Source organism: Equus caballus, chromosome 15, assembly GCF_041296265.1.
Source record: "Equus caballus isolate H_3958 breed thoroughbred chromosome 15, TB-T2T, whole genome shotgun sequence".
Taxonomy (NCBI): Eukaryota; Metazoa; Chordata; class Mammalia; order Perissodactyla; family Equidae; genus Equus; species Equus caballus.
In genome coordinates this window covers 93,697,466-93,710,603 of record NC_091698.1, presented here as the reverse complement: position 1 = coordinate 93,710,603, position 13,138 = coordinate 93,697,466, and the positions used below count along the sequence as shown (strand labels likewise).

The following is a 13,138-nucleotide window of genomic DNA, read 5'->3' as shown; positions in this document are numbered from 1 at the left end:
CCCGGCAGGGCAGTGACATCACAGGCCGGCTCTCAGCTGTCTCCCCGACTCACCCCCCGCCACCACCCACTTGTCCACTCTGCTCCAGCCCCTGGCCTCCTTGTTGTTCCTTCAACGGGTCAGGCACACCCCACCCAAGATTGTGCACTTGCTGACTCTGTCCAGAGCACATTGTCCCTAGGTAGGTACATGGTTCACCCCGTCACTCCCTGCTGGTCTTCCTTCATGATCTCCTTCCTGTGAGGCCTTCCCTGCCCGCCCAACTTAAAACAGCAACTCTTTCCCTGAAATGCCCCCTACCCACCCCTCACTCCGTCCACTCATCTCTGCTTTATTTTTCTTCATAGAACAAGACCATCTAACATAACAGATGTTTTACTTGTTTATGCGCTTATGGCCCAGCTTTCCCCAGTATCAGCACCATGGGGGCATGGTGTTTGCTAATTTGGCTCACTGCTGAATCTCCAAACTGACTCAGAGGAGAAGTGCCTGACCCACTGTGGGTGCTCAACAAATATTTGTTGAATAAGTGGATGGAGGAGGGAGGGAGGGAGGGATGGATGGATGAATTTGGTGGGGAGTTGGGGAGGTTTCCAAGAGAAGTAACCCCAGAAATGAATCTCAAAGGATCTGTTTGGGTAAAGAAAGAGCATTTGGAAAGAGAATGCGTAGCTCATGTGCAATGTGGAGTAAATCACATTACTGTTTTCTCTTCTGTAATATGAAGCAAGTGTGTAATATTGGCAAGTCTATGATGAACTATGAAACTAAAGTAGGAGTTTGGGCCCGCTACAATGCACCGAGGATGGCGCAGCTGATGCAAGATGGGGAAAGACAAGAGGAAGCGTGCCTTTCTCCACAACCACCAGATCAAGTCCTGACCTCAGCAGACAGAGACTGAGGAAGCCGGGCCCAATGAGAGTGAGAGCTGGGTGGGTCAGCCGGACATGATCTCACAGTTCACCATGGTGCACTTTGGTTCCAGGCCAAGGCAAAATCCAGAGCACCCTACAGAACAACACTCTGAATTGTTAATTCAGAGAGTGAGCCGCAGCCCTTCATATGTTATCTGCCTTCGGGTAAATAATTGCAGCACTTTGAGTCTCCCTTTTGCTCTCTATAAAATAAACTCCACAACATCTTCTCCCACTAAATGACATGTGAAAGTTTCTAGAACAGTGTCTGACACTTTGGAAGTGCACGGTAAAAGTCTGTTATATGGAAATATATTATTTGCATGAAGTTTACATAAGGTAGGGAGAGCCATGGGACTCCATTCTGGAAAAAGGCAAAGAACTCCAGCTATAATTGTATTTTCTAAGGCTTAAGTAGAGTCATGACAGGAAAAAAGATTTTATTTCCTTAAAAAAATAAGATTGTGGCCTGGAAGCAGTGTCAACTATGTGGTGTGGGAAAGTGTAGGACTTTGAAAGCCAGGTGGACTCGAACCAAAATCCTGGTGCCCCATTTCCAATCCTCTGTCTTACAGCAAGTTTTTAAAACTTTCCTAGCTTCAGTGTCTTTATCTTCAAAAGAGAAAGAAATATGCCTACCTTACAAGGCTGTATGTAGAATGAGAAACATATACAAATAGACTAGCAAAATAGAAATGAATATGTACTAAACACACGCTGAAGAGCTTAATTTATTAATATGTATTAATATCACTGAAAATTTGGGTATACTTTGAAAAATTACGGGCCATGTCAGTACTGGGTAACCTGTAAATAACTAGGTAGAAAAAAATAATTCAAGTGCATATACCACAAAATAGCAAGCATGCTGGAGCTATTTTAGTTTTTATGAGCTACTCAAATTATTTCCTGAATTTGAGGTTGAACAGATAAATTTACAAAGCCCACAAACTTAGCTGCAGATTACCGAGCGGACAATGTGAAAGGGAAGGAGAGCTGGGGCCTTGACACATAGGTGGTTTCAGGGAGGCAAAAAGAGAACAGACGCACACAGCCCTTCATCTACATCAGCACGAGCTGACACACTCGCTCCCAGCCATGAGGAGGAAACCCCCACTGTGCATCCATGGGGAAGAGGGCTCTTGGCCAGGGCAACTGCAGGCCAGAGCCAGGCAACCTCTCTCTCTCCACAAAGCCTTGGGCCTAGAGTCTGGGGTCAGGCTTCCCTTCTCAATCGAGGAATTGCTTTAGACTTCAGAGACGGAGAAACAGAGCCTCAGAGACGGAAAGAGGATCCCAAAAGGTTAGCTGAGTCAGGGCAGACCTCAATTCCCAGGGGACTCCCTGGGCAGTGCTCTCTCCACCTCCCTCAAAGTCTTTCCACTCCTCAGAAGCTTAGTAAGCAAAATTGTGCAAGGATCCCTAGCCCCCTCCTGCTGTTCCCTCCCCTCCTTCACCTCCATCCAGCCTCCCGACCCTGCGGTTTGACTGAGGAGACTAGAGCACGCCACATTCCATCAGGCGGAGGCAGTTCCAGGAGCTTCTCCTCTGCCTTTCTCTTTCTCCTGCCCTTTCTTTTCTCTTTCATCATCTTTTCCTAGGTTCCCCCAACCAACTATTAAAGAAAACTAAACACATTTCTAATCTTTTATTTTTTAAAACCTGTATTAGGCTTTTCTTTCATTTATTTTTATTTTTAAAGTAGCATGCTCAAATGGTTTGAGTCTTTACAAACACATAAAGAATAAGATTTAACAGGGTTCGGTGTCTCTGAAGCAGAAGGATTAGATATTCCTCCCTAAGAAGACATTATTTAGTTGCTTCCTGCCAGTTAACCTCAGAATTGTGTTCCTCAGTGGTCACCAGTCTCTGAAAAACAAAAGGTCCCTCTGCTCAGTGGGACACCTCCATGGTGGTCAGTTCCATTCACGAGCCACGCAGAGGCCAGAGGACGGGCTGAGGGGGCAACCGACGTGGCCCTGGCCTTGGCAGCACCTCCCAGGATTGGAAAACACACGTGCACATGCACTCACACAGGGCTCCTCACGCACACACCCCCCCACTACACAGGTTTGCATATTCACACACCACACATACACGCACACTCACATACCATGCACACACTCACACCTTCATACATTCACACACCCACGCACCAGCTACACCCTCAGATTCACCAATACCCACTCACAACACACACACACACATCCAAGTGGAGGCTCTCTAATTTATAAGGACCAGCCATCCCCAGAGGTATGCTCATCTCAATGCGCCTGATATCAACCATATTTACAACTCCTGAGTAGCTCCAACAGTCTGCGTAAACTCAAGACCTTCAGGATCCTAAAATTCAAGGTCACTTCTCCATCATGGAAAGCCCCTGTCTGCGGTCAGGCCCCTGGTTCCTATTATGAGCTACTGCTAAGTGAGAATCTCCTCAATGAGCAGAGCAGGTGCTCAGAGAGAGGGACAGCCACTGATTTTTAAACCTCGTTAGATCCTGGAGAAAAGGCTAAACTTTCAACCTGGCAAAAGGCAGAATTATGAGACACTATGCATAAACTCAAAAGACAGGAAATACAGAAAGAAAGAATGAGAGAGAGAGAGAAGTAGGTCGGTCCCCATTCCCCTTTACCTAAATGTTCTATATTTCAATACCTAGCCCACAGAGACAGGCCATAACAAGGAGCTGTTCCATGTCCTGCTGGCCCCATGCCCTACAATAGGGAACTTCCACTCTCCTTCCTGACACCCCCTCAACAATGCCTGGCCATGGCCTTAACTATAGTCCTAATAACGCAGAGCACCACTGGGAACGGCCATCACATCACGACAATGGTCACCTACAAGGTTGGTTAAGCATTCAGTAAGTCCTTGCTGGGCATCAATGGAGGTGCTGGGGCCAAAATGAATCCAACACAACTCCAGCATCAGAAGATCAGTGTTGTGAGAGATGGAAAGGAATGGCCAGGCGAAAACCAAGGCAGAGCCCATGAGAGCCTTCTCACATCCCTCCAGTCAATCTAGAGGCTGGATGGAAACTATAAGAATGCAGCCAAGTAGGCAGCTTAGCACTTTTCACTGTCTTGGGACACCCGGCCTCTACTCCTAGCCTCTCAGAGAGAGAGAAAGAAAGAATTCATTTATTCAGAAAGTGAGTTTTTAGGGCCCAGAGAAGGGAAGCAACATGCCCAAGCTTACCCAATATGTCAAAAACAGACCCAAGTTAAGAACCAAGACATTCTCACGCTCTGCTCGGGGCTTGTCACTTCCCCATGCTCACTCTTCAAGGCCCGGTTCCTCCTCAAAAGGCTAAAATGATGAGTAGGATTTAAAAACTCCCTTCTCCCTTCCCGCCAAAGGCCAACAATTAAACTTGGTTATAAGCCACGCTAGATCAAAAATTCCCAGTTTATTTTTAGTTCTAAGGAATTTTTTAAAAATTTACTTCATCCCAATGAAACTTTGGAACCCATGCTTTAAAGACTTTTTGCTGTTGTTGCTCTGTTTTTGTGCCAAGCATGGTCATTTAATTCTTTTGCTATTATTTAAACTGACCACTAAGGCTTTTGATGAGCACAAGATGAACCATATCACCACACCATCTTGTACCCAGAGGTAGGATACTTGAGGGCCCCACCCATGCCTTCCCAACCCCCAACCCCAGGGATGCTGTGAGTTCCTCTGGGGTTTTGGAAAGAGAGGTCCACAAACCCTTCTTTGAAACTCTTTCCTCTGATATGCTTTGAAATTCAGAGTCTTTCAGATTTCAGAAAGACAATCTAGTACATATACCATGTTATGTACAGCGCCAGCAGGGTCTGGGGCACTCATCTTTCTGATGAAAACTTATTCATCTTGAGAGGGATAATAAAAACTATAAATAGTCTCATGTATGATCAGGCCAGCCTTTGCCTCCTAATAAGTTCTGAAAAAAACTTCAAATTTTCAGATAATTTTGGATTTTGGACTTGCAAATAAGAGAAGGTCAGAAAATAGGTTATGATTCTATTCACTATTCCTGAAGGTACTCAAGGGCTCGCATTTGAAATTTTGACATTCCAAAAAAAAAAAAAAAACACACACACACATACATTTACAAAATGAGAAAAAAACATAGGACAGGAGATTGATCCTACAGTATGTGTAATGCTGGATGCTGAGTGGAATCATTATTCTTGTTACACTCCAGTAAACAACATAGTCAGGTTCATTTCAAGTATAAAATGAAGGCTTTCTAGCTAGAAATATGAGTCCCAAGGAGTGGACTTGGGGGCCTTTGTCAGGGCAGTTCAGGAATGTGTCTGTCAGGGAGAGGAGAAGTCTCATGTCATTTTCCACCCAAAACAACAAGAGGAGCCTAAAGGAAGTAGCAAAAATCTGTCAGTCACATTTTCTTCAAAAATCAGGCAGAAAGGTAGATTGATAGATGTTTAATTCGTTTATTCTTTGCAATATTCTTGAGGCACAAATATTACTAACTTCACTTCACAAATTAGAAACTTAGCAAGCCTAAGGAATTTGCCCAAAGGAAGAGCTAGGATTCCAATCCAGGTCTGCACATGCCCACACTGTAGCCCTGGGATATTCTCAGAGAACTTCTAGGCACACGTTTCGCCTCTCTAGATTTCAGAGAGTTTTAGTCCAGTTGTAGGTTTTGCAAGGCTGAATTCTTGCCTCTGATCTTGATTTCTTTCTTTCAATCTTTCTCTTGACCTCAGGTTCTGTAGAACAGCGGAAGTGGACTAAAGGTGTTCTTCCAGCTTTGACAGCACATGGGTCTGTCATTCTGGAAGCCGAGACCATAGATCTCTTGTGTTCCCATGACCTCAAGCTGTCCCAGGGAGGGGTCTGAAAAATAAGTTACACACATCCTGCCTCGACTGGGTGGGCTCAGGAAGGTCATATGCTGAGCACACCAGAGGCTCAGTTCATGAGTGCTGGCTGCATTCTCTGAGCTGAGCATAGGCTGTTCTCGAAGGACATCAGTCCAACACAGGGATACCGGTCACAGGGGAGCACTTAAAATACAGCTATATTTATTTTAATTTTTTCGACTTCAAGATATGGAGACATCTTTGGCTAGCTTGAACTTACTAACTCTTTGAGATGAGTACTCCACCTAAGACACATGCCCCTCACATATGCACAGCTCTCCTTCTGGTGTGGGTGGTAGAGAGAGACCAGGCTTTGAATGCACAGAGATACCAGCCATGCCACCTTCCTTGAGGTGATGTTATGCAAGTTCCTTAACATCTCTGGACTTCAGCTTCCTCACCCATAATCTGGGGATAATATCTGTTTCAAAATCTCTTCAGAAGATTGCTCAAAGTGGATATGAAATGCTCATTATTCCTGCCAACAATACCCTATATTGCTCAGAAGGTGCTGCTGCCCACATTTTAACGAGAGGAACACAAGACTCGGAGAGGAGAGAATTTGCCAAAGCTCAGGCTGCTGGGAAGTGGGCAGCAAGGGCGGAAGACCCCGGTCCTCTCTGTCTCTGTTTGCCCTCCCCCAACCACAGCGCCCTGCCCCTCTCCCCCAGGTGCCTGGGATCCCGTGTCACTGCTCCTACCAGAAGGGCCTGCGTTTGGCCAATGAGAACGAAAGAATTTGATGGTGCATTGAGGTAGCTGTGTTTTTGTCTTTGTCCCTCATGATCCTAAACTGATTGTGTATTTTGCTCTATTCTAAAACTCAGAAATCATCAAACAAAATGATTTCTTTTTTTAAAAAAAGGGCATTAACTTGAAACAGAAGAGCACACTGCAGTGACTAAGGAATCTGTGAAGTCAAGCCCTCCACATCACGTCAGTGGAGCCCCCAGAATACAGGAGTAAGTTTGTGACCCTCTTCCCCACCTGTGCTGAGCTCCTGAGTCCCTTTTGTCTCTCCCTTTTGTCATTGGCCTTGACATTCAATCATTTATCTGGATGCTCAGTCAGAACGTGGTTCCCTTTCTGGGAGGGAGAGTACGGTTTCTCTGGTTTTTGAGAGGCTTCTTTGAAAACATACTTGGCTCTTTCCATCTGCAGCTGTCTCAGCAACCCTGCTGACTAAGACTGCCAGCTTCTGCTTCTTCACCTGTCACTTGGGGAAAGGGGCCCAAGGACTTATTAGAACCATCAGGTTAGATGTGGAAGGGCCCTTTTAGGACATCAAACCCAACCTTCCCATTTCACCATCAGTGAAACTGAAGTACAGAGACCTGCTCCTCCCCCACCCAGGCAGTGAAGAGCAGAGCCGAGAGCAGAGCCCAGGTCTTTAGTCTTCCTTGCCATATGCTTTTCTGTTCCATGCCTCCTCTCCCCGCGACATGTCAGGTGTCATTCAGGTGCTCCACAGCAAACACCCACGTGGAGGGAAGTGGGCTGAGTTGCACTGAGTTGAAACAATTACATTTCCCTTTTCCCCTGGCACACTGCACCCTGTACGACACCAGCCAAGCTCCATCTAGGCACCTGTTTCCTTCTCTGCCTCACCATGGAGTGAGAGCCACCTGCAGGGAGGGACAATGCCATATTGATCACTGTATCCAACCTAGTGCAGCACAGGGCAAGACCCCACCCCATACACATTTGTTAAGTGAATGAACGAAAGACCTCTTTTTTATGCTTGATCCATCATAAAACTGCAATTATAATTCTTTGGGGGCACTTCATTTCCCCAGTTTCATTTTAAAGATCTAATTATCTATGCCATTCAGAATTTTTATTAGAAAGTGAAGTCATTAAATAAGCAGACACCAGACTCAGGCCCTGAGATAATTGCAAAAATAAACCCATCTGTCTGCAGTGCTAAGCTGGACCTAGTCAGCGCACTGCTGGCAAACATGGCACCCAATTTCAGTACTTGGATTCCTTGGGACAATGGGGTTCTCAAACCAGAGAAATCAGGCTTCTACATTCCCTGAGAAAGGCTAGTGAGCAATTCTACAACTGCTTTTCAATACCTCCATCTTCCTACACGAGTTATACTGATTGAATCCAAATCACTCTTGCACTTGAGACGTCCACCCACATTATCTGACCTTTGTGCTTCTGTTCCTTTATCCCTGGGATGCAACTGTCAAGCTTTCCATTCACATAATCAGTTATGAAATCGGTTCAGTTTATTCAGTGACAAACAAGCAACCCATTCTCGTGCAAAGAAAGCTACTTCTAACATCATCAAACATTCTCTCTTAACTCAGACATGTCAAACTCCTCTTCCACGGGTCACTTCTAGAGTGAAGCCTTAGCCAACTGCAGAAAGCCTCGTTAATGCTGCGCTGAGAGCAAAACCCTAATAAAGTCTCTAAATATTTACTATGAGTCTGAATTACAACACTGACCAGTTCCACTCCCATTAAAATCTGCTCGCATTCTCCAAACACAATTATTTTAGGTCACTGACACACCAGCCAAGGAAATGACAAGATTGTGTACTCTGGCACAAAGAGTGAGCAGGGCCCAGTTTTAAATTCTGGCCCTGCCATTCACTAGCTGCCGGACTCTGTGCAAGCCACCTCACCTTTCCCAGTTTCCTTAATGTAAACAGGGGACAAGAATACTAATGTCACAGAGTTGTGGTAACGATTTGAGATAACGCATATACATATATATGGTAACTTAAAAAAAATAAAAAGAGGCTAAACATGCCCAGAATGAAAAAAAATATGAAGCATTCATTTTAAAGTATGCTCTGACAAAGGAGTCAAGAACACACAATGGGGAAAGGAGAGTCTCTTCAATAAATGGTGTTGGGAAAACTGGACAGCCACATGCCAGAGAATGAAATTGGAGCATTGTCTTGCACCACACACAAAAATTAACTGAAAATGGATTAAATCCTTGAATGTAAGACCTGAAACCATAAAACTCTTAGAAGAAAACATGGGTGGTAACCTCCCTTTCATCGGTCTTGGGTATAATTTTTTGGATTTGATACCCAACGCAAAGGCAACAAAAGCAAAAATACACAAGTGGGACTTCATCAAATTAAAGTATTCTCACAGATAGCAACATGTTTTCCAAACTCAGAGTGTTTGTTGCCATTTCAAATTTGTAGCCCTTTGAGAAAACAAACGTGTTGATGATTTGTAGTTGTGGTGCATAACTGTAGTTGCAGAACATAGCTCATCTGGTGAGAGAGAACTCAAAGATTAAACAGCAGTGCGAGGAACCTGAGCATGGCCAAGTTTTCACCTTCCCAGATAAGGAAAGGATCTCTGAAGGGCAGAATTAGTCCAACGAGCTCCCCAGAACGGTTCTAAGAGGACCCAGAGGCCCAGTAACTGAGAACTCTTTTCTAATCAATATAACTAAATAACAGCAAGTCTACTGTGAGGTGGGCACCATGTCAGACCTGATAAATACATGAGATCATTTATTTCTTAGAAGACAAGTCTCATTATGTCCATTCTACAGATATAATAACTGAGGGTCAGAGAAGTTACTCTTTCAGGATACCACAGCAGAGGACACCACGGAGAGTGAACTCATGTCTGACTCCAAAATCCTCTTTCTTTGCAATCACCATGTGCCTTGTCAGGTAATTCATGTGGCCCCTGAGAAAGGATGCTGACCAAGATCAACTAATAACCAGATAAGTCAACACTCCTCTGAGCAGATAAGTCAACACTCAGCAAGGAAGGCAGGAGCCTCCACGCATACCTCTCTCCCGCCCCTGCTCTCCAGAGCGAAGTGGGACTCTACACCAATCACCCCATCTTCTGGGAGGGCCCCATGACAGCTTGCCAAGTGGGAAGTGGTAGGACAACTCTATTTCAGCCAAAAGCACAGGCTGCCTGATTCGACTCTAATGGGCGACCCAGTCAAATCGCCATCCCTGGGCCCCACATTACCCAGCCTTTTCCCTTATCACACCCCTCTCTGACCATATTATAAGGATCTCTTTCCACGTCTGTCCTTACCACCAGACTACATCCTGTGAAAACAGGAATTGTGTTCATTGTTTTAATCCCCAGTTTCCAAAGCTGCATTTGGTACAGAGTAGATGCTCAATAAACGTAAGGTGCATAAATAAAGAAACAGATTCAATATCAAGGCTGGAGAAGACGACTAGAGAATACTTCTCTCCCTGAGATTCTACAGCTTAGTTACTCCTAAGTCAGTTCCCAATCTCTGGGCAGGGGTTCGGGGGTCTCTTTAACACTGGGACCTCCCAGCAGGATGAGGACATGACGGGTCCTGCAGGCTTTCAATTGGTCAAAGCAGCCCCTATAAGCTACTCCATTCCAGCCTACAAGAACAAGCAAATGTGGCCACTAGGACAGATGCTGTCAACCCCACATGAGTGAAATGACTTGCCCAGGGCCAACATTTGACTTTGAGGTTGGTGATTCCCTGGTCTTTTCACGTTACCATAATGGAGTTTTAGCTTATTATTAACAAGCCTACAGCATGATCGATGTGAAGGGAGAAAAGGGAGAGAAGAGAGTGTGCAGCGAAGGGAAAAAAAATGAGAAGAGAGGAGACAGCTTCTCTGGAGAGTGTCACAGACAGCTGACACTTGGTGAACCTATCTCCCTGGTAAGCTCTGAACTCCTCACCCGGCTGGCTCTCAGTGCCCCTGACTCATCCGGTTGCATCCAGGCCCTGAGAGTAAAAGCAAGCTGAATGCTTCTTGGTGCTGAGTAAAAACAGGAAGTCACAAGTGGCTTCACTCTCCTCTCAACTTGGGTCCCCAACAGTTGGGGTCAAGGGTGCATGAAGGACCCAACAGGCAGCTCCTTGGCAGCTCGCCTCCGTGGGAGTCCGGCGGCACACCACACCCAAGGGGCAGGGAGACTGGGGAATGTCTTCCGATGAGCCTCCTGGAATGAGGGTTTAGGGGGCTCTGCTGTCCCTCTGGGAGCAGGACCAGGAAGCCCACAGGGTAGAAAGTCAGGGAGATGGGTGACTCCATGCCAGCTCCATCACTTTTCCATTCATTCAAGAAAAGTGAGCTCCGACTATATGTTAATCAGCGTGACCTTAGGGAACTAGCTCACTCTGAACTAAGTTTCATCATCTGCAAAGTGGGGACAGCCCCTACCCCAGAGGGCTGGTGTGAAGAAGAAAGGAAATACCAATGAACTCCTCCATCACACTTGGGTCTATTCTTAGCACCAGGCAGTATGCTACTCACTGTGTGCCTGAGCCTGTGATGCTGCTGTCCCCTTCCCAGAGCTGGAGGCAGGAGGCAGTGTGGGCAGGTCTGTCCCCACCTCTCCTCCTCCTCTCCCTGCACAGGAGCCCAGGGCCAGGAGGAGGTGAAGTTCTGCCAGCCCCCAGCCTGGGCCCAGCGCCCATGTTTATGACTGTTTATTTCAGAGCAAGTAGAAAGGAGAAATTGGAGCCATAAAAGACAGGACAACAGACCAATAAAAACCAGCTCCCAGAAGAGTCAGGAGGAGGAAGAGAGGCAAAACTGTCACCATAGCAACACAAGACAGTCAGAAGCACGCAAGAAAAACAGCCCTGCTCTGCCTCCCCTCTTCAAGCTAAGCAAGCCCTCGACCCCTTTGGGAGCAGCTCAGTGAAAGCCAATGACCTGTCCTAAAGCCCTGGCCCCCAGGCCCAGATACCCAGCCTGACCCAGCTAATCACCACCCTCCTCATGCTGGCCCAGCACAGGTCCCAGCCCTTCATGGTCCAGCCCAGCTTTCTGTGCCCTGGGGACTCAAAGCTGTGCAGATGGCCAGGCTCTATCCAGAGGAGATGGTGACTGGTAAAAGAGGGGAAAAGTTTCCTACAGGGTAAGGAAGGAGGGCCACAGAGCTGTGGGGCAGACAAAGGCCCTGAATACCAGCCCATTACCCTGCCCTGAGTTCCCTGGGGAGCAGGCAGGAAAACAAGGGCATGGAAGAGGAGACCAGGCGCAGAACGGTGGTCCCATCAGTGCTAGATCCTGCACTCCCAACACAGTGGCTGGGGAATTCTGAGGATCTGAGGGTGGAGTCGGCAAATAGCTTTGGAGGTCTTAAATGACAAGGCTCTTGGCCCTAGTCTCTGGGGACATGGGCCAGCAAGTCAGGGCAGCTTGGAGGAGGACCAAGGGACTGCTGGCCCACTGTGACAGAGGCTTCTCAGTCCTTCAGCTGGCAGGCAAGACAGGTGTCTCCACCAAATAGCATGGCTGGCCTGGGACCAGGCTTTGGGGAAGTGGGTCAAATTGTTCCCAAAGCTCAGGTGCATAAAGTCCCTTTTTCTAGACTGGGATTCTGGGGATGATGATGGCAAGGAGGCCTGAGGAGCTTGCTGGCTGGCTAAGAACCTTTAGGGCAGGTGGCAGCAGAAGGGTCCAGGTGTGCAGGCGCTGGGAAGGGAAGTCATGCCTGTCTCTGGGGCTGTAGAGAGTGGTGGGGACACGGGGCCTCTGGTGGTGGGAACAGGAAAGCAGAGGGCTGGGGTCTCCTGGAAGAATGGCTATGGAGCTGAAGATACCTGGGGGACTGGGCGAGCGGAGAGGTAGAGTGGTTGAGGGGCAAGTAGGGGCTGGTGATCTGGAACGCAATCAGGAGGCTGCTCTCTCTCAGGGAGAAGGGGAAATGGGGCGCAGAGACGGACATCAGGACGCGATCCCAAGAGATGGGTTAAAGGACTGGGTCCTCCGCTCTCCCTCCCCCCCTCCCCCGAAGGCTGCAGGAGTCGGGAGCTGGGAAGGACGGAAGGGTTCGCCTGGCGCCTCCGGAGCCCGCTTCCCCAGGAGCCCCGGCCGCGCTCCGCTCCGCGCCGCGCCCCGCCGCGCCCGCGCCGCGCTCACCCCGAGTCGCCGCCGCCCGGCTCGGCCGCCCGTTCGCAGCTGCCCCAGCCGCCGCCGCCGTGGACGCCTCTCCCGCGGCCGCCGCAGCCTGCGAGACGGCCCGGAGCCCCGCCCCGCCCCGCCCCGGCCCGCCCCCAGCCCGGCCCGCCGCGGCCGCCCCGCCCCGGCCCGGGATTACACCCCCGCTGTCACCCGGCCTGGTCCCCACACCCGCACCACGACCGCTTCTGCGCCCGCGATCTGCACACACGGTAACTTCTGCCCTTCTCTTGGCCTTGGTCACTTGGCTCTGCCCTCCAAGAGGAAGCCTGGATCTGCCCTTGCTGTTCTGCGCATCAAATTCCTCCATACCCACGATTGCCCTAAACAAAAAAAAAAAAAAAAGAAAGAAAGAAAGAATACGGGAGACAGGCCCTGCAATCAATTCCTGGACGCACACCACCCTCAAATTAGTGCCCATGCCCCCAGCCAGA

At 48.1% G+C, this 13,138-nt stretch overlaps 1 protein-coding gene across 8 annotated transcripts in view; it reads right to left on the bottom strand.

The window, feature by feature from the left end:
- The window catches only part of CYRIA (CYFIP related Rac1 interactor A), a 102,504-nt gene extending 89,719 nt beyond the window's left edge, over positions 1-12,785 (bottom strand). For 3 of the 8 annotated variants that reach the window (XM_023619493.2, XM_070236632.1, XM_023619499.2), the window contains exon 1: positions 12,666-12,774. The gene's annotated coding sequence lies outside the window, so the exon portion shown is untranslated. Of the gene's footprint in view, positions 1-12,665 lie in introns of all 8 variants that reach the window. The other 5 variants (XM_070236629.1, XM_070236631.1, XM_023619492.2 and 2 more) reach the window with 4 other exon arrangements.
- Positions 12,786-13,138: the final 353 nt, after the last annotated feature.